The 27894-nt window shown below is 44.3% G+C and overlaps 1 long non-coding RNA gene across 1 annotated transcript in view; it reads left to right on the top strand.

The window, feature by feature from the left end:
- The window catches only part of LOC141417848 (uncharacterized), a 234430-nt gene extending 208266 nt beyond the window's left edge, over nt 1-26164 (top strand). The window contains exon 4 of the long non-coding RNA XR_012442482.1: nt 25897-26164. This is a non-coding gene — a long non-coding RNA (uncharacterized lncRNA). The remainder of the gene's footprint in view (nt 1-25896) is intronic.
- Nucleotides 26165-27894: the final 1730 nt, after the last annotated feature.

Raw genomic sequence — 27894 nt, 5'->3', positions numbered from 1 at the left:
GTAGATAGTATAATATTTCTTTTGTCAGTTTCTGGGAGATACTCTTTTTCAAAAAATGGCAGTCCTGATTGTTTCCTAGAAGGTAATAATTTTGGAGAGATCAAACTTTGTTGTCCTTAGATGAAGCCGTATATATTCTGTAAGGAGGAACTATTCAGCATTCAGGGAATATGTGCAGTGTATGTCCAGGCATCATGATACATGGGTCAATGTGCATCACTGGGTGAAATGAAGGGATTTCAATTCAAGTGATTACTTCAGGCCCAGGCCCAGGTGGAATACACCTTGCTTGTTTCCTTGCATAAATGTGGCAGTATTTCATCTGTCCATGAACATGGAGGAAATTATATCACCTCACATATTTTTCTTAGTGCGATCCTTTTTGAAGTGCTGATATTGTCCCCTCAGTAGCATAACACCTGGACTTTCAGCCATTGCGTGTAACATTCCCCATGCAATGAATATGGATAGATTTTGTTTTATTTTGTGTGTCTGTGTGTGCAACATTTCTAGTTTGCAAATGTAGTAATTTCTTTGCTCATTCAAGTAAGTTCTCCTAGGACAAACGATTTTACACGCATTGTGTATACCTACTGTTTAGGCATGCATAAGACCCCTTCAATCAAACTCTTTCTTTTCCACTGTGGAAATTGATAGCATGCACCAGGCTGTGCACCAGGGTGTGCTGGTGTTGAGTGAGTTGTGATTTTGCTAAACGTTACCATTCAGTACATACGAGCAAAGAAATTCCTTCACTCGATAACTATTAGGATATCAACACTTTGTCTCTGTGTGTGTGTTTGTTTGATTGTGTGATTGTCATCTTTCTCTTTCAGTTTGCCTCACTGATTTGTATGAATTAGCTTACTTCCTGATGTCAGTTTGAGGAAAAGCCTTGAGTTACCCTGCCATTAGTCTTCAGTTCCATGAATGAAAGGTGTCGTGGTCTGTCACTGAGAACCTTTGCAGAAATGAATGTCCTTCCCAAGTGTTTCATGGTATTCCATAGTTTTGGTGTTCCTGAAAGCTACCATTCACTAGAGAAAGTGTACCAATTTCACTGACTAGGAAATACTTGCCATTCTTTGACTGTCTCCTATGTGAGCAGTGCATTTCTCGGATGAAAGTGAATTAATTTCTCTGTCCACATCAAGTGAAATCCTGTATTCACGTTCAGGCTCTTGGCAGCCAGTGTGTGCGTTTGCATGTTTTGATGAAGTTAGTAACGCAAAAGCCCGGGATACCAACATCCTGGTTAGCAGTGTGGTACACTTTGTGTCCACATATGGGAATAACCTCAGGTGATGGGAGATGTTGTTCTGAGAAGAAAGTTGCCTCATGGAATGTGAAAGGAGTTTTCCTGGCCGATGGAAGTGCAAAGGGCTTGATGCGATTTTCTACTCACCACAAAAAAACACATCTTGTCATCCAAAATGTGGGTTCCAGATTGGGAGTTCTTGGAAACAGGAGAGAAATGTCATCCCTATGCCACGTAGAGGAGGCGGAGGTGGGAATATGGAGCAGTAAAGCCATGCTGAGATGCAAACATCTTTCCAGGACCCTAACACACAAGTGGCTGTTGACTGGAGGGGAGGGTCTTAAGGGGAGTGCTTACGGACTCCGGCCAATCAGCAAAGACTTGGGTGTGATGTCACAGTGGGCTCACAGCCCTTGGACTTGGAGAGTCCTGAGGCAGCTGCTACCTGTCCTGTTGCTATGGCTGCCCAGCCAGCCAAGAGGAGAAAGGCAGGTGCCCCTGTATGGTGAGGAAGATTTCTCAGTGAAGTGTGGCATAGGGAAATGGGAGGGAGGCCGAACAGGATATCCATGAACTGAGCCCATGGGATTGGGGAATCTATTCTTCACTGCTAGCCAAATCATCCATATCCCACGATTTTGAATGTTCACAGGCCTGTGTGCCACCTGCGGTGGGTCTCCCTTTGCAGAACAGGGCGCCTTCGATCTCACTGTGATACACAAGCTGCCTGGTTTTCAGGGTCGCAACCGACCACGTGATCTTAGGGTGTTGTGCTAGCGGACTGGCAAGGGAAGAATGAGTTTACATGGTGGCCCAGGCACCTGTTGATCTGACAGAAATTCTTCTGTGCCCTGCAGGGTACACTAAACCATGGGCAAGGAATCTTGGAAGAAGTTAACCTGATTCTCCAGTGTTTCCTAGTATTCAATAAGGATCGCTACTGCTGAAAGGTACTTTTCTTACATGAAGGTACAGAAATTTTCTGAGTCCAGAATGTTTGCTATTCAAGGAGCCATGAGTGTGTATGTGTGTGTATGTGTATTTGTGTGCTTCTGTGCATGTGTGTGTGTGTGTGTGTTTGTGGGAGCCTTTGCACAGAGGGTAGATAGTGTAATATTTCTTTTGTCAGTTTCTGGGAGATACTCTTTTTCAAAAAATGGCAGTCGTGATTGTTTCCTAGAAGGTAATAATTTTGGAGAGATCAAACTTTGTTGTCCTTAGATGAAGCCGTATATATTCTGTAAGGAGGAACTATTTAGCATTCAGGGAATATGTGCAGTGTATGTCCAGGCATCATGATACATGGGTCAATGTGCATCACTGGGTGAAATGAAGGGATTTCAGTTCTAGTGATTACTTAAGGCCCAGTCCCAGGTGGAATACACCTTGCTTGTTTCCTTGCATATATGTGGCAGTATTTCATCCGTCCATGAACATGGCGGAAATTACATCACCTCACATATTTTTCTTAGTGTGATCCTTTTTGAAGTGCTGATATTGTCCCCTCAGTAGCATAACACCTGGACTTTCAGCCATTGCGTGTAACATTCCCTATGCAATGAATATGGATAGATTTTGTTTTATTTTGTGTGTCTGTGTGTGCAACATGTCTAGTTTGCAAATGTAGTAATTTCTTTGCTCATTCAAGTAAGTTCTCCTAGGACAAACAATTTTACATGCATTGTGTATACCTACTGTTTAGGCATGCATAAGACCCCTTCAATCAAAGTCTATCTTTTCCACTGTGGAAATTGATAGCATGCACCAGGCTGTGCACCAGGGTGTGCTGGTGTTGAGTGACTTGTGATTTTGCTAAACGTTACCATTCAGTACATACGAGCAAAGAAATTCCTTCACTCGATAACTATTAGGATATCAACACTTTGTCTCTGTGTGTGTGTGTGTGTTTGTTTGATTGTGTGATTGTCATCTTTCTCTTTCAGTTTGCCTCACTGATTTGTATAAATTAGCTTACTTCCTGATGTCAGTTTGAGGAAAAGCCTTGAGTTACCCTGCCATTAGTCTTCAGTTCCATGAATGAAAGGTGTCGTGGTCTGTCACTGAGAACCTTTGCAGAAATGAATGTCCTTCCCAAGTGTTCCATGGTATTCCATAGTTTTGGTGTTCCTGAAAGCTGCCATTCACTAGAGAAAGTGTACCAATTTCATTGACTAGGAAATACTTGCCATTCTTTGACTATCTCCTGTGTGAGCAGTGCATTTCTCGGATGAAAGTGAATTAATTTCTCTGTCCACATCAAGTGAAATTCTGTGGTCACGTTCAGGCTCTTGGCAGCCAGTGTGTGCGTTTGCATGTTTTGATGAAGTTAGTAACGCAAAAGCCTGGGATACCAACATCCTGGTTAGCAGTGTGGTACACTTTGTGTCCACATAGGGGAATAACCTCAGGTGATGGGAGATGTTGTTCTGAGAAGAAAGTTGCCTCATGGAATGTGAAAGGAGTTTTCCTGGCCGATGGAAGTGCAAAGGGCTTGAGGCGATTTTCTACTCACCCCAAAAAAACACATCTTGTCATCCAAAATGTGGGTTCCAGATTGGGAGTTCTTGGAAACAGGAGAGAAATGTCATCCCTATGCCACGTAGAGGAGGCGGAGGTGGGAATATGGAGCAGTAAAGCCATGCTGAGATGCAAACATCTTTCCAGGACCCTAACACACAAGTGGCTGTTGACTGGAGGGGAGGGTCTTAAGGGGAGTGCTTACGGACTCCGGCCAATCAGGAAAGACTTGGGTGTGATGTCACAGTGGGCTCACAGCCCTTGGACTTGGAGAGTCCTGAGGCAGCTGCTACCTGTCCTGTTGCTATGGCTGCCCAGCCAGCCAAGAGGAGAAAGGCAGGTGCCCCTGTATGGTGAGGAAGATTTCTCAGTGAAGTGTGGCATAGGGAAATGGGAGGGAGGCCAAACAGGATATCCATGAACTGAGCCCATGGGATTGGGGAATCTATTCTTCACTGCTAGCCAAATCATCCATATCCTACGATTTTGAATGTTCACAGGCCTGTGTGCCACCTGCGGTGAGTCTCCCTTTGCAGAACACGGCGCCTTCGATCTCACTGTGATACACAAGCTGCCTGGTTTTCAGGGTCCCAACCGACCACTTGATCTTAGGGTGTAGTGCTACCGGACTGGCAAGGGAAGAATGAGTTTACATGGTGGCCCAGGCACCTGTTGATCTGACAGAAATTCTTCTGTGCCCTGCAGGGTACACTAAACCATGGGCAAGGAATCTTGGAAGAAGTTAACCTGATTCTCCAGTGTTTCCTAGTATTCAATAAGGATCGCTACTGCTGAAAGGTACTTTTCTTACATGAAGGTACAGAAATTTTCTGAGTCCAGAATGTTTGCTATTCAAGGAGCCATGAGTGTGTATGTGTGTGTGTGTGTGTATGTGTATTTGTGTGCTTCTGTGCATGTGTGTGTGGGTGTGTGTTTGTGGGAGCCTTTGCACAGAGGGTAGATAGTGTAATATTTCTTTTGTCAGTTTCTGGGAGATACTCTTTTTCAAAAAATGGCAGTCGTGATTGTTTCCTAGAAGGTAATAATTTTGGAGAGATCAAACTTTGTTGTCCTTAGATGAAGCCGTATATATTCTGTAAGGAGGAACTATTTAGCATTCAGGGAATATGTGCAGTGTATTTCCAGGCATCATGATACATGGGTCAATGTGCATCACTGGGTGAAATGAAGGGATTTCAGTTCTAGTGATTACTTAAGGCCCAGTCCCAGGTGGAATACACCTTGCTTGTTTCCTTGCATATATGTGGCAGTATTTCATCCGTCCATGAACATGGCGGAAATTATATCACCTCACATATTTTACTTAGTGTGATCCTTTTTGAAGTGCTGATATTGTCCCCTCAGTAGCATAACACCTGGACTTTCAGCCATTGCGTGTAACATTCCCTATGCAATGAATATGGATAGATTTTGTTTTATTTTGTGTGTCTGTGTGTGCAACATTTCTAGTTTGCAAATGTAGTAATTTCTTTGCTCATTCAAGTAAGTTCTCCTAGGACAAACAATTTTACATGCATTGTGTATACCTACTGTTTAGGCATGCATAAGACCCCTTCAATCAAACTCTTTCTTTTCCACTGTGGAAATTGATAACATGCACCAGGCTGTGCACCAGGGTGTGCTGGTGTTGAGTGACTTGTGATTTTGCTAAACGTTACCATTCAGTACATACGAGCAAAGAAATTCCTTCACTCGATAACTATTAGGATATCAACACTTTGTCTCTGTGTGTGTGTGTGTGTGTTTGATTGTGTGATTGTCATCTTTCTCTTTCAGTTTGCCTCACTGATTTGTATAAATTAGCTTACTTCCTGATGTCAGTTTGAGGAAAAGCCTTGAGTTACCCTGCCATTAGTCTTCAGTTCCATGAATGAAAGGTGTCGTGGTCTGTCACTGAGAACCTTTGCAGAAATGAATGTCCTTCCCAAGTGTTCCATGGTATTCCATAGTTTTGATGTTCCTGAAAGCTGCCATTCACTAGAGAAAGTGTACCAATTTCATTGACTAGGAAATACTTGCCATTCTTTGACTATCTCCTGTGTGAGCAGTGCATTTCTCGGATGAAAGTGAATTAATTTCTCTGTCCACATCAAGTGAAATCCTGTGGTCACGTTCAGGCTCTTGGCAGCCAGTGTGTGCGTTTGCATGTTTTGATGAAGTTAGTAACGCAAAAGCCTGGGATACCAACATCCTGGTTAGCAGTGTGGTACATTTTGTGTCCACATGGGGGAATAACCTCAGGTGATGGGAGATGTTGTTCTGAGAAGAAAGTTGCCTCATGGAATGTGAAAGGAGTTTTCCTGGCCGATGGAAGTGCAAAGGGCTTGAGGCGATTTTCTACTCACCCCAAAAAAACACATCTTGTCATCCAAAATGTGGGTTCCAGATTGGGAGTTCTTGGAAACAGGAGAGAAATGTCATCCCTATGCCACGTAGAGGAGGCGGAGGTGGGAATATGGAGCAGTAAAGCCATGCTGAGATGCAAACATCTTTCCAGGACCCTAACACACAAGTGGCTGTTGACTGGAGGGGAGGGTCTTAAGGGGAGTGCTTACGGACTCCGGCCAATCAGGAAAGACTTGGGTGTGATGTCACAGTGGGCTCACAGCCCTTGGACTTGGAGAGTCCTGAGGCAGCTGCTACCTGTCCTGTTGCTATGGCTGCACAGCCAGCCAAGAGGAGAAAGGCAGGTGCCCCTGTATGGTGAGGAAGATTTCTCAGTGAAGTGTGGCATAGGGAAATGGGAGGGAGGCCAAACAGGATATCCATGAACTGAGCCCATGGGATTGGGGAATCTATTCTTCACTGCTAGCCAAATCATCCATATCCTACGATTTTGAATGTTCACAGGCCTGTGTGCCACCTGCGGTGGGTCTCCCTTTGCAGAACAGGGCGCCTTCGATCTCACTGTGATACACAAGCTGCCTGGTTTTCAGGGTCCCAACCGACCACGTGATCTTAGGGTGTAGTGCTAGCGGAGTGGCAAGGGAAGAATGAGTTTACATGGTGGCCCAGGCACCTGTTGATCTGACAGAAATTCTTCTGTGCCCTGCAGGGTACACTAAACCATGGGCAAGGAATCTTGGAAGAAGTTAACCTGACTCTCCAGTGTTTCCTAGTATTCAATAAGGATCGCTACTGCTGAAAGGTACTTTTCTTACATGAAGGTACAGAAATTTTCTGAGTCCAGAATGTTTGCTATTCAAGGAGCCATGAGTGTGTATGTGTGTGTGTGTGTGTGTGTGTGTGTGTGTGTATGTGTATTTGTGTGCTTCTGTGCATGTGTGTGTGTGTGTGTGTTTGTGGGAGCCTTTGCACAGAGGGTAGATAGTATAATATTTCTTTTGTCAGTTTCTGGGAGATACTCTTTTTCAAAAAATGGCAGTCCTGATTGTTTCCTAGAAGGTAATAATTTTGGAGAGATCAAACTTTGTTGTCCTTAGATCAAGCCGTATATATTCTGTAAGGAGGAACTATTCAGCATTCAGGGAATATGTGCAGTGTATGTCCAGGCATCATGATACATGGGTCAATGTGCATCACTGGGTGAAATGAAGGGATTTCAATTCAAGTGATTACTTCAGGCCCAGGCCCAGGTGGAATACACCTTGTTTGTTTCCTTGCATAAATGTGGCAGTATTTCATCCGTCCATGAACATGGCGGAAATTATATCACCTCACATATTTTTCTTAGCGCGATCCTTTTTGAAGTGCTGATATTGTACCCTCAGTAGCATAACACCTGGACTTTCAGCCATTGCGTGTAACATTCCCCATGCAATGAATATGGATAGATTTTGTTTTATTTTGTGTGTCTGTGTGTGCAACATTTCTAGTTTGCAAATGTAGTAATTGCTTTGCTCATTCAAGTAAGTTCTCCTAGGACAAACGATTTTACAGGCATTGTGTATACCTATTGTTTAGGCATGCATAAGACCCCTTCAATCAAACTCTTTCTTTTCCACTGTGGAAATTGATAGCATGCACCAGGCTGTGCACCAGGGTGTGCTGGTGTTGAGTGACTTGTGATTTTGCTAAACGTTAGCATTCAGTACATACGAGCAAAGAAATTCCTTCACTCGATAACTGTTAGGATATCAACACTTTGTCTCTGTGTGTGTGTGTGTGTGTGTGTGTTTGATTGTGTGATTGTCATCTTTCTCTTTCAGTTTGCCTCATTGATTTGTATAAATTAGCTTACTTCCTGATGTCAGTTTGAGGAAAAGCCTTGAGTTACCCTGCCATTAGTCTTCAGTTCCATGAATGAAAGGTGTCGTGGTCTGTCACTGAGAACCTTTGCAGAAATGAATGTCCTTCCCAAGTGTTTCATGGTATTCCATAGTTTTGGTGTTCCTGAAAGCTACCATTCACTAGAGAAAGTGTACCAATTTCACTGACTAGGAAATACTTGCCATTCTTTGACTATCTCCTATGTGAGCAGTGCATTTCTCGGATGAAAGTGAATTAATTTCTCTGTCCACATCAAGTGAAATCCTGTATTCACGTTCAGGCTCTTGGCAGCCAGTGTGTGCGTTTGCATGTTTTGATGAAGTTAGTAACGCAAAAGCCCGGGATACCAACATCCTGGTTAGCAGTGTGGTACACTTTGTGTCCACATAGGGGAATAACCTCAGGTGATGGGAGATGTTGTTCTGAGAAGAAAGTTGCCTCATGGAATGTGAAAGGAGTTTTCCTGGCCGATGGAAGTGCAAAGGGCTTGAGGCGATTTTCTACTCACCACAAAAAAACACATCTTGTCATCCAAAATGTGGGTTCCAGATTGGGAGTTCTTGGAAACAGGAGACAAATGTCATCCCTATGCCACGTAGAGGAGGCAGAGGTGGGAATATGGAGCAGTAAAGCCATGCTGAGATGCAAACATATTTCCAGGACCCTAACACACAAGTGGCTGTTGACTGGTGGGGGAGTGTCTTAAGGGGAGTGCTTACGGACTCCGGCCAATCAGGAAAGACTTGGGTGTGATGTCGCAGTGGGCTCACAGCCCTTGGACTTGGAGAGTCCTGAGGCCGCTGCTACCTGTCCTGTTGCTATGGCTGCCCAGCCAGCCAAGAGGAGAAAGGCAGGTGCCCCTGTATGGTGAGGAAAATTTCTCAGTGAAGTGTGGCATAGGGAAATGGGAGGGAGGCCGAACAGGATATCCATGAACTGAGCCCATGGGATTGGGGAATCTATTCTTCACTGCTAGCCAAATCATCCATATCCCACGATTTTGAATGTTCACAGGCCTGTGTGCCACCTGCGGTGGGTCTCCCTTTGCAGAACAGGGCGCCTTCGATCTCACTGTGATACACAAGCTGCCTGGTTTTCAGGGTCGCAACCGACCACGTGATCTTAGGGTGTAGTGCTAGCGGACTGGCAAGGGAAGAATGAGTTTACATGGTGGCCCAGGCACCTGTTGATCTGACAGAAATTCTTCTGTGCCCTGCAGGGTACACTAAACCATGGGCAAGGAATCTTGGAAGAAGTTAACCTGATTCTCCAGTGTTTCCTAGTATTCAATAAGGATCGCTACTGCTGAGAGGTACTTTTCTTACATGAAGGTACAGAAATTTTCTGAGTCCAGAATGTTTGCTATTCAAGGAGCCATGAGTGTGTATGTGTGTGTGTGTGTGTGTGTGTGTGTGTGTGTGTGTATGTGTATTTGTGTGCTTCTGTGCATGTGTGTGTGTGTGTGTGTTTGTGGGAGCCTTTGCACAGAGGGTAGATAGTATAATATTTCTTTTGTCAGTTTCTGGGAGATACTCTTTTTCAAAAAATGGCAGTCCTGATTGTTTCCTAGAAGGTAATAATTTTGGAGAGATCAAACTTTGTTGTCCTTAGATGAAGCCGTATATATTCTGTAAAGAGGAACTATTCAGCATTCATGGAATATGTGCAGTGTATGTCCAGGCATCATGATACATGGGTCAATGTGCATCACTGGGTGAAATGAAGGGATTTCAATTCAAGTGATTACTTCAGGCCCAGGCCCAGGTGGAATACACCTTCCTTGTTTCCTTGCATAAATGTGGCAGTATTTCATCTGTCCATGAACATGGCGGAAATTATATCACCTCACATATTTTTCTTAGCGCGATCCTTTTTGAAGTGCTGATATTGTCCCCTCAGTAGCATAACACCTGGACTTTCAGCCATTGCGTGTAACATTCCCCATGCAATGAATATGCGTAGATTTTGTTTTATTTTGTGTGTCTGTGTGTGCAACATTTCTAGTTTGCAAATGTAGTAATTTCTTTGCTCATTCAAGTAAGTTCTCCTAGGACAAACGATTTTACACGCATTGTGTATACCTACTGTTTAGGCATGCATAAGACCCCTTCAATCAAACTCTTTCTTTTCCACTGTGGAAATTGATAGCATGCACCAGGCTGTGCACCAGGGTGTGCTGGTGTTGAGTGAGTTGTGATTTTGCTAAACGTTACCATTCAGTACATACGAGCAAAGAAATTCCTTCACTCGATAACTATTAGGATATCAACACTTTGTCTCTGTGTGTGTGTGTGTGTGTTTGATTGTGTGATTGTCATCTTTCTCTTTCAGTTTGCCTCACTGATTTGTATGAATTAGCTTACTTCCTGATGTCAGTTTGAGGAAAAGCCTTGAGTTACCCTGCCATTAGTCTTCAGTTCCATGAATGAAAGGTGTCGTGGTCTGTCACTGAGAACCTTTGCAGAAATGAATGTCCTTCCCAAGTGTTTCATGGTATTCCATAGTTTTGGTGTTCCTGAAAGCTACCATTCACTAGAGAAAGTGTACCAATTTCACTGACTAGGAAATACTTGCCATTCTTTGACTGTCTCCTATGTGAGCAGTGCATTTCTCGGATGAAAGTGAATTAATTTCTCTGTCCACATCAAGTGAAATCCTGTATTCACGTTCAGGCTCTTGGCAGCCAGTGTGTGCGTTTGCATGTTTTGATGAAGTTAGTAACGCAAAAGCCCGGGATACCAACATCCTGGTTAGCAGTGTGGTACACTTTGTGTCCACATATGGGAATAACCTCAGGTGATGGGAGATGTTGTTCTGAGAAGAAAGTTGCCTCATGGAATGTGAAAGGAGTTTTCCTGGCCGATGGAAGTGCAAAGGGCTTGAGGCGATTTTCTACTCACCACAAAAAAACACATCTTGTCATCCAAAATGTGGGTTCCAGATTGGGAGTTCTTGGAAACAGGAGAGAAATGTCATCCCTATGCCACGTAGAGGAGGCGGAGGTGGGAATATGGAGCAGTAAAGCCATGCTGAGATGCAAACATCTTTCCAGGACCCTAACACACAAGTGGCTGTTGACTGGAGGGGAGGGTCTTAAGGGGAGTGCTTACGGACTCCGGCCAATCAGCAAAGACTTGGGTGTGATGTCACAGTGGGCTCACAGCCCTTGGACTTGGAGAGTCCTGAGGCAGCTGCTACCTGTCCTGTTGCTATGGCTGCCCAGCCAGCCAAGAGGAGAAAGGCAGGTGCCCCTGTATGGTGAGGAAGATTTCTCAGTGAAGTGTGGCATAGGGAAATGGGAGGGAGGCCGAACAGGATATCCATGAACTGAGCCCATGGGATTGGGGAATCTATTCTTCACTGCTAGCCAAATCATCCATATCCCACGATTTTGAATGTTCACAGGCCTGTGTGCCACCTGCGGTGGGTCTCCCTTTGCAGAACAGGGCGCCTTCGATCTCACTGTGATACACAAGCTGCCTGGTTTTCAGGGTCGCAACCGACCACGTGATCTTAGGGTGTTGTGCTAGCGGACTGGCAAGGGAAGAATGAGTTTACATGGTGGCCCAGGCACCTGTTGATCTGACAGAAATTCTTCTGTGCCCTGCAGGGTACACTAAACCATGGGCAAGGAATCTTGGAAGAAGTTAACCTGATTCTCCAGTGTTTCCTAGTATTCAATAAGGATCGCTACTGCTGAAAGGTACTTTTCTTACATGAAGGTACAGAAATTTTCTGAGTCCAGAATGTTTGCTATTCAAGGAGCCATGAGTGTGTATGTGTGTGTGTGTGTGTGTGTGTGTGTGTGTATGTGTATTTGTGTGCTTCTGTGCATGTGTGTGTGTGTGTGTGTTTGTGGGAGCCTTTGCACAGAGGGTAGATAGTATAATATTTCTTTTGTCAGTTTCTGGGAGATACTCTTTTTCAAAAAATGGCAGTCGTAATTGTTTCCTAGAAGGTAATAATTTTGGAGAGATCAAACTTTGTTGTCCTTAGATGAAGCCGTATATATTCTGTAAGGAGGAACTATTCAGCATTCAGGGAATATGTGCAGTGTATGTCCAGGCATCATGATACATGGGTCAATGTGCATCACTGGGTGAAATGAAGGGATTTCAATTCAAGTGATTACTTAAGGCCCAGTCCCAGGTGGAATACACCTTGCTTGTTTCCTTGCATAAATGTGGCAGTATTTCATCCGTCCATGAACATGGCGGAAATTATATCACCTCACATATTTTTCTTAGCGCGATCCTTTTTGAAGTGCTGATATTGTACCCTCAGTAGCATAACACCTGGGCTTTCAGCCATTGCGTGTAACATTCCCCATGCAATGAATATGGATAGATTTTGTTTTATTTTGTGTGTCTGTGTGTGCAACATTTCTAGTTTGCAAATGTAGTAATTTCTTTGCTCATTCAAGTATGTTCTCCTAGGACAAACGATTTTACACGCATTGTGTATACCTACTGTTTAGGCATGCATAAGACCCCTTCAATCAAACTCTTTCTTTTCCACTGTGGAAATTGATAGCATGCACCAGGCTGTGCACCAGGGTGTGCTGGTGTTGAGTGACTTGTGATTTTGCTAAACGTTACCATTCAGTACATACGAGCAAAGAAATTCCTTCACTCGATAACTATTAGGATATCAACACTTTGTCTCTGTGTGTGTGTGTGTGTGTGTGTGTGTGTTTGATTGTGTGATTGTCATCTTTCTCTTTCAGTTTGCCTCACTGATTTGTATAAATTAGCTTACTTCCTGATGTCAGTTTGAGGAAAAGCCTTGAGTTACCCTGCCATTAGTCTTCAGTTCCATGAATGAAAGGTGTCGTTGTCTGTCACTGAGAACCTTTGCAGAAATGAATGTCCTTCCCAAGTGTTCCATGGTATTCCATAGTTTTGGTGTTCCTGAAAGCTGCCATTCACTAGAGAAAGTGTACCAATTTCATTGACTAGGAAATACTTGCCATTCTTTGACTATCTCCTGTGTGAGCAGTGCATTTCTCGGATGAAAGTGAATTAATTTCTCTGTCCACATCAAGTGAAATCCTGTGGTCACGTTCAGGCTCTTGGCAGCCAGTGTGTGCGTTTGCATGTTTTGATGAAGTTAGTAACGCAAAAGCCCGGGATACCAACATCCTGGTTAGCAGTGTGGTACACTTTGTGTCCACATAGGGGCATAACCTCAAGTGATGGGAGATGTTGTTCTGAGAAGAACGTTGCCTCATGGAATGTGAAAGGAGTTTTCCTGGCCGATGGAAGTGCAAAGGGCTTGAGGCGATTTTCTACTCACCACAAAAAAACACATCTTGTCATCCAAAATGTGGGTTCCAGATTGGGAGTTCTTGGAAACAGGAGAGAAATGTCATCCCTATGCCACGTAGATGAGGCGGAGGTGGGAATATGGAGCAGTAAAGCCATGCTGAGATGCAAACATCTTTCCAGGACCCTAACACAAGTGGCTTTTGACTGGAGGGGGAGGGTCTTAAGGGGAGTGCTTACGGACTCCGGCCAATCAGGAAAGACTTGGGTGTGATGTCACAGTGGGCTCACAGCCCTTGGACTTGGCGAGTCCTGAGGCAGCTGCTACCTGTCCTGTTGCTATGGCTGCCCAGCCAGGCAAGAGGAGAAAGTCAGGTGCCCCTGTATGGTTAGAAAGATTTCTCAGTGAAGTGTGGCATAGGGAAATGGGAGGGAGGCCGAACAGGATATCCATGAACTGAGCCCATGGGATTGGGGAATCTATTCTTCACTGCTAGCCAAATCATCCATATCCCACGATTTTGAATGTTCACAGGCCTGTGTGCCACCTGCGGTGGGTCTCCCTTTGCAGAACAGGGCGCCTTCGATCTCACTGTGATACACAAGCTGCCTGGTTTTCAGGGTCCCAACCGACCACGTGATCTTAGGGTGTAGTGCTAGCGGACTGGCAAGGGAAGAATGAGTTTACATGGTGGCCCAGGCACCTGTTGATCTGACAGAAATTCCTCTGTGCCCTGCAGGGTACACTAAACCATGGGCAAGGAATCTTGGAAGAAGTTAACCTGATTCTCCAGTGTTTCCTAGTATTCAATAAGGATCGCTACTGCTGAAAGGTACTTTTCTTACATGAAGGTACAGAAATTTTCTGAGTGCAGAATGTTTGCTATTCACGGAGCCATGAGTGTGTATGTGTGTGTGTGTGTGTGTGTGTGTGTGTGTGTTTGTGGGAGCCTTTGCACAGAGGGTAGATAGTATAATATTTCTTTTGTCAGTTTCTGGGAGATACTCTTTTTCAAAAAATGGCAGTCCTGATTGTTTCCTAGAAGGTAATAATTTTGGAGAGATCAAACTTTGTTGTCCTTAGATGAAGCCGTATATATTCTGTAAGGAGGAACTATTCAGCATTCAGGGAATATGTGCAGTGTATGTCCAGGCATCATGATACATGGGTCAATGTGCATCACTGGGTGAAATGAAGGGATTTCAGTTCTAGTCATTACTTAAGGCCCAGTCCCAGGTGGAATACACCTTGCTTGTTTCCTTGCATAAATGTGGCAGTATTTCATCCGTCCATGAACATGGCGGAAATTATATCACCTCACATATTTTTCTTAGCGCGATCCTTTTTGAAGTGCTGATATTGTCCCCTCAGTAGCATAACACCTGAACTTTCAGCCATTGCGTGTAACATTCCCCATGCAATGAATATGGATAGATTTTGTTTTATTTTGTGTGTCTGTGTGTGCAACATTTCTAGTTTGCAAATGTAGTAATTTCTTTGCTCATTCAAGTAAGTTCTCCTAGGACAAACGATTTTACATGCATTGTGTATACCTACTGTTTAGGCATGCATAAGACCCCTTCAATCAAACTCTTTCTTTTCCACTGTGGAAATTGATAGCATGCACCAGGCTGTGCACCAGGGTGTGCTGGTGTTGATTGACTTGTGATTTTGCTAAACCTTACCATTCAGTACATACGAGCAAAGAAATTCCTTCACTCGATAACTATTAGGATATCAACACTTTGTCTCTGTGTGTGTGTGTGTGTGTTTGATTGTGTGATTGTCATCTTTCTCTTTCAGTTTGCCTCACTGATTTGTATAAATTAGCTTACTTCCTGATGTCAGTGTGAGGAAAAGCCTTGAGTTACCCTGCCATTAGTCTTCAGTTCCATGAATGAAAGGTGTCGTGGTCTGTCACTGAGAACCTTTGCAGAAATGAATGTCCTTCCCAAGTGTTCCATGGTATTCCATAGTTTTGGTGTTCCTGAAAGCTGCCATTCACTAGAGAAAGTCTACCAATTTCATTGACTAGGAAATACTTGCCATTCTTTGACTATCTCCTGTGTGAGCAGTGCATTTCTCGGATGAAAGTGAATTAATTTCTCTGTCCACATCAAGTGAAATCCTGTGGTCACGTTCAGGCTCTTGGCAGCCAGTGTGTGCGTTTGCATGTTTTGATGAAGTTAGTAACGCAAAAGCCTGGGATACCAACATCCTGGTTAGCAGTGTGGTACACTTTGTGTCCACATAGGGGAATAACCTCAGGTGATGGGAGATGTTGGTCTGAGAAGAAAGTTGCCTCATGGAATGTGAAAGGAGTTTTCCTGGCCGATGGAAGTGCAAAGGGCTTGAGGCGATTTTCTACTCACCCCAAAAAAACACATCTTGTCATCCAAAATGTGGGTTCCAGATTGGGAGTTCTTGGAAACAGGAGAGAAATGTCATCCCTATGCCACGTAGAGGAGGCGGAGGTGGGAATATGGAGCAGTAAAGCCATGCTGAGATGCAAACATCTTTCCAGGACCCTAACACACAAGTGGCTGTTGACTGGAGGAGGAGGGTCTTAAGGGGAGTGCTTACGGACTCCGGCCAATCAGGAAAGACTTGGGTGTGATGTCACAGTGGGCTCACAGCCCTTGGACTTGGAGAGTCCTGAGGCAGCTGCTACCTGTCCTGTTGCTATGGCTGCCCAGCCAGCCAAGAGGAGAAAGGCAGGTGCCCCTGTATGGTGAGGAAGATTTCTCAGTGAAGTGTGGCATAGGGAAATGGGAGGGAGGCCAAACAGGATATCCATGAACTGAGCCCATGGGATTGGGGAATCTATTCTTCACTGCTAGCCAAATCATCCATATCCTACGATTTTGAATGTTCACAGGCCTGTGTGCCACCTGCGGTGGGTCTCCCTTTGCAGAACAGGGCGCCTTCGATCTCACTGTGATACACAAGCTGCCTGGTTTTCAGGGTCCCAACCGACCACTTGATCTTAGGGTGTAGTGCTAGCGGACTGGCAAGGGAAGAATGAGTTTACATGGTGGCCCAGGCACCTGTTGATCTGACAGAAATTCTTCTGTGCCCTGCAGGGTACACTAAACCATGGGCAAGGAATCTTGGAAGAAGTTAACCTGATTCTCCAGTGTTTCCTAGTATTCAATAAGGATCGCTACTGCTGAAAGGTACTTTTCTTACATGAAGGTACAGAAATTTTCTGAGTCCAGAATGTTTGCTATTCAAGGAGCCATGAGTGTGTATGTGTGTGTATGTGTATTTGTGTGCTTCTGTGCATGTGTGTGTGTGTGTGTTTGTGGGAGCCTTTGCACAGAGGGTAGATAGTGTAATATTTCTTTTGTCAGTTTCTGGGAGATACTCTTTTTCAAAAAATGGCAGTCGTGATTGTTTCCTAGAAGGTAATAATTTTGGAGAGATCAAACTTTGTTGTCCTTAGATGAAGCCGTATATATTCTGTAAGGAGGAACTATTTAGCATTCAGGGAATATGTGCAGTGTATGTCCAGGCATCATGATACATGGGTCAATGTGCATCACTGGGTGAAATGAAGGGATTTCAGTTCTAGTGATTACTTAAGGCCCAGTCCCAGGTGGAATACACCTTGCTTGTTTCCTTGCATATATGTGGCAGTATTTCATCCTTCCATGAACATGGCGGAAATTACATCACCTCACATATTTTTCTTAGTGTGATCCTTTTTGAAGTGCTGATATTGTCCCCTCAGTAGCATAACACCTGGACTTTCAGCCATTGCGTGTAACATTCCCTATGCAATGAATATGGATAGATTTTGTTTTATTTTGTGTGTCTGTGTGTGCAACATGTCTAGTTTGCAAATGTAGTAATTTCTTTGCTCATTCAAGTAAGTTCTCCTAGGACAAACAATTTTACATGCATTGTGTATACCTACTGTTTAGGCATGCATAAGACCCCTTCAATCAAAGTCTATCTTTTCCACTTTGGAAATTGATAGCATGCACCAGGCTGTGCACCAGGGTGTGCTGGTGCTGAGTGACTTGTGATTTTGCTAAACGTTACCATTCAGTACATACGAGCAAAGAAATTCCTTCACTCGATAACTATTAGGATATCAACACTTTGTCTCTGTGTGTGTGTGTGTGTTTGTTTGATTGTGTGATTGTCATCTTTCTCTTTCAGTTTGCCTCACTGATTTGTATAAATTAGCTTACTTCCTGATGTCAGTTTGAGGAAAAGCCTTGAGTTACCCTGCCATTAGTCTTCAGTTCCATGAATGAAAGGTGTCGTGGTCTGTCACTGAGAACCTTTGCAGAAATGAATGTCCTTCCCAAGTGTTCCATGGTATTCCATAGTTTTGGTGTTCCTGAAAGCTGCCATTCACTAGAGAAAGTGTACCAATTTCATTGACTAGGAAATACTTGCCATTCTTTGACTATCTCCTGTGTGAGCAGTGCATTTCTCGGATGAAAGTGAATTAATTTCTCTGTCCACATCAAGTGAAATCCTGTGGTCACGTTCAGGCTCTTGGCAGCCAGTGTGTGCGTTTGCATGTTTTGATGAAGTTAGTAACGCAAAAGCCTGGGATACCAACATCCTGGTTAGCAGTGTGGTACACTTTGTGTCCACATAGGGGAATAACCTCAGGTGATGGGAGATGTTGTTCTGAGAAGAAAGTTGCCTCATGGAATGTGAAAGGAGTTTTCCTGGCCGATGGAAGTGCAAAGGGCTTGAGGCGATTTTCTACTCACCCCAAAAAAACACATCTTGTCATCCAAAATGTGGGTTCCAGATTGGGAGTTCTTGGAAACAGGAGACAAATGTCATCCCTATGCCACGTAGAGGAGGCGGAGGTGGGAATATGGAGCAGTAAAGCCATGCTGAGATGCAAACATCTTTCCAGGACCCTAACACACAAGTGGCTGTTGACTGGAGGGGAGGGTCTTAAGGGGAGTGCTTACGGACTCCGGCCAATCAGGAAAGACTTGGGTGTGATGTCACAGTGGGCTCACAGCCCTTGGACTTGGAGAGTCCTGAGGCAGCTGCTACCTGTCCTGTTGCTATGGCTGCCCAGCCAGCCAAGAGGAGAAAGGCAGGTGCCCCTGTATGGTGAGGAAGATTTCTCAGTGAAGTGTGGCATAGGGAAATGGGAGGGAGGCCAAACAGGATATCCATGAACTGAGCCCATGGGATTGGGGAATCTATTCTTCACTGCTAGCCAAATCATCCATATCCTACGATTTTGAATGTTCACAGGCCTGTGTGCCACCTGCGGTGAGTCTCCCTTTGCAGAACACGGCGCCTTCGATCTCACTGTGATACACAAGCTGCCTGGTTTTCAGGGTCCCAACCGACCACTTGATCTTAGGGTGTAGTGCTAGCGGACTGGCAAGGGAAGAATGAGTTTACATGGTGGCCCAGGCACCTGTTGATCTGACAGAAATTCTTCTGTGCCCTGCAGGGTACACTAAACCATGGGCAAGGAATCTTGGAAGAAGTTAACCTGATTCTCCAGTGTTTCCTAGTATTCAATAAGGATCGCTACTGCTGAAAGGTACTTTTCTTACATGAAGGTACAGAAATTTTCTGAGTCCAGAATGTTTGCTATTCAAGGAGCCATGAGTGTGTATGTGTGTGTGTGTGTGTATGTGTATTTGTGTGCTTCTGTGCATGTGTGTGTGGGTGTGTGTTTGTGGGAGCCTTTGCACAGAGGGTAGATAGTGTAATATTTCTTTTGTCAGTTTCTGGGAGATACTCTTTTTCAAAAAATGGCAGTCGTGATTGTTTCCTAGAAGGTAATAATTTTGGAGAGATCAAACTTTGTTGTCCTTAGATGAAGCCGTATATATTCTGTAAGGAGGAACTATTTAGCATTCAGGGAATATGTGCAGTGTATTTCCAGGCATCATGATACATGGGTCAATGTGCATCACTGGGTGAAATGAAGGGATTTCAGTTCTAGTGATTACTTAAGGCCCAGTCCCAGGTGGAATACACCTTGCTTGTTTCCTTGCATATATGTGGCAGTATTTCATCCGTCCATGAACATGGCGGAAATTATATCACCTCACATATTTTACTTAGTGTGATCCTTTTTGAAGTGCTGATATTGTCCCCTCAGTAGCATAACACCTGGACTTTCAGCCATTGCGTGTAACATTCCCTATGCAATGAATATGGATAGATTTTGTTTTATTTTGTGTGTCTGTGTGTGCAACATTTCTAGTTTGCAAATGTAGTAATTTCTTTGCTCATTCAAGTAAGTTCTCCTAGGACAAACAATTTTACATGCATTGTGTATACCTACTGTTTAGGCATGCATAAGACCCCTTCAATCAAACTCTTTCTTTTCCACTGTGGAAATTGATAGCATGCACCAGGCTGTGCACCAGGGTGTGCTGGTGTTGAGTGACTTGTGATTTTGCTAAACGTTACCATTCAGTACATACGAGCAAAGAAATTCCTTCACTCGATAACTATTAGGATATCAACACTTTGTCTCTGTGTGTGTGTGTGTGTGTTTGATTGTGTGATTGTCATCTTTCTCTTTCAGTTTGCCTCACTGATTTGTATAAATTAGCTTACTTCCTGATGTCAGTTTGAGGAAAAGCCTTGAGTTACCCTGCCATTAGTCTTCAGTTCCATGAATGAAAGGTGTCGTGGTCTGTCACTGAGAACCTTTGCAGAAATGAATGTCCTTCCCAAGTGTTCCATGGTATTCCATAGTTTTGATGTTCCTGAAAGCTGCCATTCACTAGAGAAAGTGTACCAATTTCATTGACTAGGAAATACTTGCCATTCTTTGACTATCTCCTGTGTGAGCAGTGCATTTCTCGGATGAAAGTGAATTAATTTCTCTGTCCACATCAAGTGAAATCCTGTGGTCACGTTCAGGCTCTTGGCAGCCAGTGTGTGCGTTTGCATGTTTTGATGAAGTTAGTAACGCAAAAGCCTGGGATACCAACATCCTGGTTAGCAGTGTGGTACATTTTGTGTCCACATAGGGGAATAACCTCAGGTGATGGGAGATGTTGTTCTGAGAAGAAAGTTGCCTCATGGAATGTGAAAGGAGTTTTCCTGGCCGATGGAAGTGCAAAGGGCTTGAGGCGATTTTCTACTCACCCCAAAAAAACACATCTTGTCATCCAAAATGTGGGTTCCAGATTGGGAGTTCTTGGAAACAGGAGAGAAATGTCATCCCTATGCCACGTAGAGGAGGCGGAGGTGGGAATATGGAGCAGTAAAGCCATGCTGAGATGCAAACATCTTTCCAGGACCCTAACACACAAGTGGCTGTTGACTGGAGGGGAGGGTCTTAAGGGGAGTGCTTACGGACTCCGGCCAATCAGCAAAGACTTGGGTGTGATGTCACAGTGGGCTCACAGCCCTTGGACTTGGAGAGTCCTGAGGCAGCTGCTACCTGTCCTGTTGCTATGGCTGCACAGCCAGCCAAGAGGAGAAAGGCAGGTGCCCCTGTATGGTGAGGAAGATTTCTCAGTGAAGTGTGGCATAGGGAAATGGGAGGGAGGCCAAACAGGATATCCATGAACTGAGCCCATGGGATTGGGGAATCTATTCTTCACTGCTAGCCAAATCATCCATATCCTACGATTTTGAATGTTCACAGGCCTGTGTGCCACCTGCGGTGGGTCTCCCTTTGCAGAACAGGGCGCCTTCGATCTCACTGTGATACACAAGCTGCCTGGTTTTCAGGGTCCCAACCGACCACGTGATCTTAGGGTGTAGTGCTAGCGGAGTGGCAAGGGAAGAATGAGTTTACATGGTGGCCCAGGCACCTGTTGATCTGACAGAAATTCTTCTGTGCCCTGCAGGGTACACTAAACCATGGGCAAGGAATCTTGGAAGAAGTTAACCTGACTCTCCAGTGTTTCCTAGTATTCAATAAGGATCGCTACTGCTGAAAGGTACTTTTCTTACATGAAGGTACAGAAATTTTCTGAGTCCAGAATGTTTGCTATTCAAGGAGCCATGAGTGTGTATGTGTGTGTGTGTGTGTGTGTGTGTGTGTGTGTATGTGTATTTGTGTGCTTCTGTGCATGTGTGTGTGTGTGTGTGTTTGTGGGAGCCTTTGCACAGAGGGTAGATAGTATAATATTTCTTTTGTCAGTTTCTGGGAGATACTCTTTTTCAAAAAATGGCAGTCCTGATTGTTTCCTAGAAGGTAATAATTTTGGAGAGATCAAACTTTGTTGTCCTTAGATCAAGCCGTATATATTCTGTAAGGAGGAACTATTCAGCATTCAGGGAATATGTGCAGTGTATGTCCAGGCATCATGATACATGGGTCAATGTGCATCACTGGGTGAAATGAAGGGATTTCAATTCAAGTGATTACTTCAGGCCCAGGCCCAGGTGGAATACACCTTGTTTGTTTCCTTGCATAAATGTGGCAGTATTTCATCCGTCCATGAACATGGCGGAAATTATATCACCTCACATATTTTTCTTAGCGCGATCCTTTTTGAAGTGCTGATATTGTACCCTCAGTAGCATAACACCTGGACTTTCAGCCATTGCGTGTAACATTCCCCATGCAATGAATATGGATAGATTTTGTTTTATTTTGTGTGTCTGTGTGTGCAACATTTCTAGTTTGCAAATGTAGTAATTGCTTTGCTCATTCAAGTAAGTTCTCCTAGGACAAACGATTTTACAGGCATTGTGTATACCTATTGTTTAGGCATGCATAAGACCCCTTCAATCAAACTCTTTCTTTTCCACTGTGGAAATTGATAGCATGCACCAGGCTGTGCACCAGGGTGTGCTGGTGTTGAGTGACTTGTGATTTTGCTAAACGTTAGCATTCAGTACATACGAGCAAAGAAATTCCTTCACTCGATAACTGTTAGGATATCAACACTTTGTCTCTGTGTGTGTGTGTGTGTGTGTGTGTTTGATTGTGTGATTGTCATCTTTCTCTTTCAGTTTGCCTCATTGATTTGTATAAATTAGCTTACTTCCTGATGTCAGTTTGAGGAAAAGCCTTGAGTTACCCTGCCATTAGTCTTCAGTTCCATGAATGAAAGGTGTCGTGGTCTGTCACTGAGAACCTTTGCAGAAATGAATGTCCTTCCCAAGTGTTTCATGGTATTCCATAGTTTTGGTGTTCCTGAAAGCTACCATTCACTAGAGAAAGTGTACCAATTTCACTGACTAGGAAATACTTGCCATTCTTTGACTATCTCCTATGTGAGCAGTGCATTTCTCGGATGAAAGTGAATTAATTTCTCTGTCCACATCAAGTGAAATCCTGTATTCACGTTCAGGCTCTTGGCAGCCAGTGTGTGCGTTTGCATGTTTTGATGAAGTTAGTAACGCAAAAGCCCGGGATACCAACATCCTGGTTAGCAGTGTGGTACACTTTGTGTCCACATAGGGGAATAACCTCAGGTGATGGGAGATGTTGTTCTGAGAAGAAAGTTGCCTCATGGAATGTGAAAGGAGTTTTCCTGGCCGATGGAAGTGCAAAGGGCTTGAGGCGATTTTCTACTCACCACAAAAAAACACATCTTGTCATCCAAAATGTGGGTTCCAGATTGGGAGTTCTTGGAAACAGGAGACAAATGTCATCCCTATGCCACGTAGAGGAGGCAGAGGTGGGAATATGGAGCAGTAAAGCCATGCTGAGATGCAAACATATTTCCAGGACCCTAACACACAAGTGGCTGTTGACTGGTGGGGGAGTGTCTTAAGGGGAGTGCTTACGGACTCCGGCCAATCAGGAAAGACTTGGGTGTGATGTCGCAGTGGGCTCACAGCCCTTGGACTTGGAGAGTCCTGAGGCCGCTGCTACCTGTCCTGTTGCTATGGCTGCCCAGCCAGCCAAGAGGAGAAAGGCAGGTGCCCCTGTATGGTGAGGAAGATTTCTCAGTGAAGTGTGGCATAGGGAAATGGGAGGAAGGCCGCACAGGATATCCATGAACTGAGCCCATGGGATTGGGGAATCTATTCTTCACTGCTAGCCAAATCATCCATATCCCACGATTTTGAATGTTCACAGGCCTGTGTGCCACCTGCGGTGGGTCTCCCTTTGCAGAACAGGGCGCCTTCGATCTCACTGTGATACACAAGCTGCCTGGTTTTCAGGGTCCCAACCGACCACGTGATCTTAGGGTGTAGTGCTAGCGGACTGGCAAGGGAAGAATGAGTTTACATGGTGGCCCAGGCACCTGTTGATCTGACAGAAATTCTTCTGTGCCCTGCAGGGTACACTAAACCATGGGCAAGGAATCTTGGAAGAAGTTAACCTGATTCTCCAGTGTTTCCTAGTATTCAATAAGGATCGCTACTGCTGAAAGGTACTTTTCTTACATGAAGGTACAGAAATTTTCTGAGTCCAGAATGTTTGCTATTCAAGGAGCCATGAGTGTGTATGTGTGTGTGTGTGTGTGTGTGTGTGTGTGTGTGTGTGTATGTGTATTTGTGTGCTTCTGTGCATGTGTGTGTGTGTGTGTGTTTGTGGGAGCCTTTGCACAGAGGGTAGATAGTATAATATTTCTTTTGTCAGTTACTGGGAGATACTCTTTTTCAAAAAATGGCAGTCCTGATTGTTTCCTAGAAGGTAATAATTTTGGAGAGATCAAACTTTGTTGTCCTTAGATGAAGCCGTATATATTCTGTAAAGAGGAACTATTCAGCATTCATGGAATATGTGCAGTGTATGTCCAGGCATCATGATACATGGGTCAATGTGCATCACTGGGTGAAATGAAGGGATTTCAATTCAAGTGATTACTTCAGGCCCAGGCCCAGGTGGAATACACCTTCCTTGTTTCCTTGCATAAATGTGGCAGTATTTCATCTGTCCATGAACATGGCGGAAATTATATCACCTCACATATTTTTCTTAGCGCGATCCTTTTTGAAGTGCTGATATTGTCCCCTCAGTAGCATAACACCTGGACTTTCAGCCATTGCGTGTAACATTCCCCATGCAATGAATATGCATAGATTTTGTTTTATTTTGTGTGTCTGTGTGTGCAACATTTCTAGTTTGCAAATGTAGTAATTTCTTTGCTCATTCAAGTAAGTTCTCCTAGGACAAACGATTTTACACGCATTGTGTATACCTACTGTTTAGGCATGCATAAGACCCCTTCAATCAAACTCTTTCTTTTCCACTGTGGAAATTGATAGCATGCACCAGGCTGTGCACCAGGGTGTGCTGGTGTTGAGTGAGTTGTGATTTTGCTAAACGTTACCATTCAGTACATACGAGCAAAGAAATTCCTTCACTCGATAACTATTAGGATATCAACACTTTGTCTCTGTGTGTGTGTGTGTGTGTTTGATTGTGTGATTGTCATCTTTCTCTTTCAGTTTGCCTCACTGATTTGTATGAATTAGCTTACTTCCTGATGTCAGTTTGAGGAAAAGCCTTGAGTTACCCTGCCATTAGTCTTCAGTTCCATGAATGAAAGGTGTCGTGGTCTGTCACTGAGAACCTTTGCAGAAATGAATGTCCTTCCCAAGTGTTTCATGGTATTCCATAGTTTTGGTGTTCCTGAAAGCTACCATTCACTAGAGAAAGTGTACCAATTTCACTGACTAGGAAATACTTGCCATTCTTTGACTATCTCCTATGTGAGCAGTGCATTTCTCGGATGAAAGTGAATTAATTTCTCTGTCCACATCAAGTGAAATCCTGTATTCACGTTCAGGCTCTTGGCAGCCAGTGTGTGCGTTTGCATGTTTTGATGAAGTTAGTAACGCAAAAGCCCGGGATACCAACATCCTGGTTAGCAGTGTGGTACACTTTGTGTCCACATATGGGAATAACCTCAGGTGATGGGAGATGTTGTTCTGAGAAGAAAGTTGCCTCATGGAATGTGAAAGGAGTTTTCCTGGCCGATGGAAGTGCAAAGGGCTTGAGGCGATTTTCTACTCACCACAAAAAAACACATCTTGTCATCCAAAATGTGGTTTCCAGATTGGGAGTTCTTGGAAACAGGAGAGAAATGTCATCCCTATGCCACGTAGAGGAGGCGGAGGTGGGAATATGGAGCAGTAAAGCCATGCTGAGATGCAAACATCTTTCCAGGACCCTAACACACAAGTGGCTGTTGACTGGAGGGGGAGGGTCTTAAGGGGAGTGCTTACGGACTCCGGCCAATCAGGAAAGACTTGGGTGTGATGTCACAGTGGGCTCACAGCCCTTGGACTTGGAGAGTCCTGAGGCAGCTGCTACCTGTCCTGTTGCTATGGCTGCCCAGCCAGCCAAGAGGAGAAAGGCAGGTGCCCCTGTATGGTGAGGAAGATTTCTCAGTGAAGTGTGGCATAGGGAAATGGGAGGGAGGCCAAACAGGATATCCATGAACTGAGCCCATGGGATTGGGGAATCTATTCTTCACTGCTAGCCAAATCATCCATATCCCACGGTTTTGAATGTTCACAGGCCTGTGTGCCACCTGCGGTGGGTCTCCCTTTGCAGAACAGGGCGCCTTCGATCTCACTGTGATACACAAGCTGCCTGGTTTTCAGGGTCGCAACCGACCACGTGATCTTAGGGTGTTGTGCTAGCGGACTGGCAAGGGAAGAATGAGTTTACATGGTGGCCCAGGCACCTGTTGATCTGACAGAAATTCTTCTGTGCCCTGCAGGGTACACTAAACCATGGGCAAGGAATCTTGGAAGAAGTTAACCTAATTCTCCCGTGTTTCCTAGTATTCAATAAGGATCGCTACTGCTGTAAGGTACTTTTCTTACATGAAGGTACAGAAATTTTCTGAGTCCAGAATGTTTGCTATTCAAGGAGCCATGAGTGTGTATGTGTGTGTGTGTGTGTGTGTGTGTGTGTGTGTATGTGTATTTGTGTGCTTCTGTGCATGTGTGTGTGTGTGTGTGTTTGTGGGAGCCTTTGCACAGAGGGTAGATAGTATAATATTTCTTTTGTCAGTTTCTGGGAGATACTCTTTTTCAAAAAATGGCAGTCCTGATTGTTTCCTAGAAGGTAATAATTTTGGAGAGATCAAACTTTGTTGTCCTTAGATGAAGCCGTATATATTCTGTAAGGAGGAACTATTCAGCATTCAGGGAATATGTGCAGTGTATGTCCAGGCATCATGATACATGGGTCAATGTGCATCACTGGGTGAAATGAAGGGATTTCAATTCAAGTGATTACTTCAGGCCCAGGCCCAGGTGGAATACACCTTGCTTGTTTCCTTGCATAAATGTGGCAGTATTTCATCTGTCCATGAACATGGCGGAAATTATATCACCTCACATATTTTTCTTAGCGCGATCCTTTTTGAAGTGCTGATATTGTCCCCTCAGTAGCATAACACCTGGACTTTCAGCCATTGCGTGTAACATTCCCCATGCAATGAATATGGATAGATTTTGTTTTATTTTGTGTGTCTGTGTGTGCAACATTTCTAGTTTGCAAATGTAGTAATTTCTTTGCTCATTCAAGTAAGTTCTCCTAGGACAAACGATTTTACAGGCATTGTGTATACCTACTGTTTAGGCATGCATAAGACCCCTTCAATCAAACTCTTTCTTTTCCACTGTGGAAATTGATAGCATGCACCAGGCTGTGCACCAGGGTGTGCTGGTGTTGAGTGAGTTGTGATTTTGCTAAACGTTACCATTCAGTACATACGAGCAAAGAAATTCCTTCACTCGATAACTATTAGGATATCAACACTGTGTCTCTGTGTGTGTGTTTGTTTGATTGTGTGATTGTCATCTTTCTCTTTCAGTTTGCCTCACTGATTTGTATGAATTAGCTTACTTCCTGATGTCAGTTTGAGGAAAAGCCTTGAGTTACCCTGCCATTAGTCTTCAGTTCCATGAATGAAAGGTGTCGTGGTCTGTCACTGAGAACCTTTGCAGAAATGAATGTCCTTCCCAAGTGTTTCATGGTATTCCATAGTTTTGGTGTTCCTGAAAGCTACCATTCACTCGAGAAAGTGTACCAATTTCACTGACTAGGAAATACTTGCCATTCTTTGACTATCTCCTATGTGAGCAGTGCATTTCTCAGATGAAAGTGAATTAATTTCTCTGTCCACATCAAGTGAAATCCTGTATTCACGTTCAGGCTCTTGGCAGCCAGTGTGTGCGTTTGCATGTTTTCATGAAGTTAGTAAAGCAAAAGCCCGGGATACCAACATCCTGGTTAGCAGTGTGGTACACTTTGTGTCCACATATGGGAATAACCTCAGGTGATGGGAGATGTTGTTCTGAGAAGAAAGTTGCCTCATGGAATGTGAAAGGAGTTTTCCTGGCCGATGGAAGTGCAAAGGGCTTGAGGCGATTTACTACTCACCTCAAAAAAACACATCTTGTCATCCAAAATGTGGGTTCCAGATTGGGAGTTCTTGGAAACAGGAGAGAAATGTCATCCCTATGCCACGTAGAGGAGGCGGAGGTGGGAATATGGAGCAGTAAAGCCATGCTGAGATGCAAACATCTTTCCAGGACCCTAACACACAAGTGGCTGTTGACTGGAGGGGGAGGGTCTTAAGGGGAGTGCTTACGGACTCCGGCCAATCAGGAAAGACTTGGGTGTGATGTCACAGTGGGCTCACAGCCCTTGGACTTGGAGAGTCCTGAGGCAGCTGCTACCTGTCCTGTTGCTATGGCTGCCCAGC

Source organism: Castor canadensis, chromosome 16, assembly GCF_047511655.1.
Source record: "Castor canadensis chromosome 16, mCasCan1.hap1v2, whole genome shotgun sequence".
Taxonomy (NCBI): Eukaryota; Metazoa; Chordata; class Mammalia; order Rodentia; family Castoridae; genus Castor; species Castor canadensis.
The sequence above is the reverse complement of the archived record's forward strand: the minus strand, read 5'-3'. Positions and strand labels throughout refer to the sequence as shown.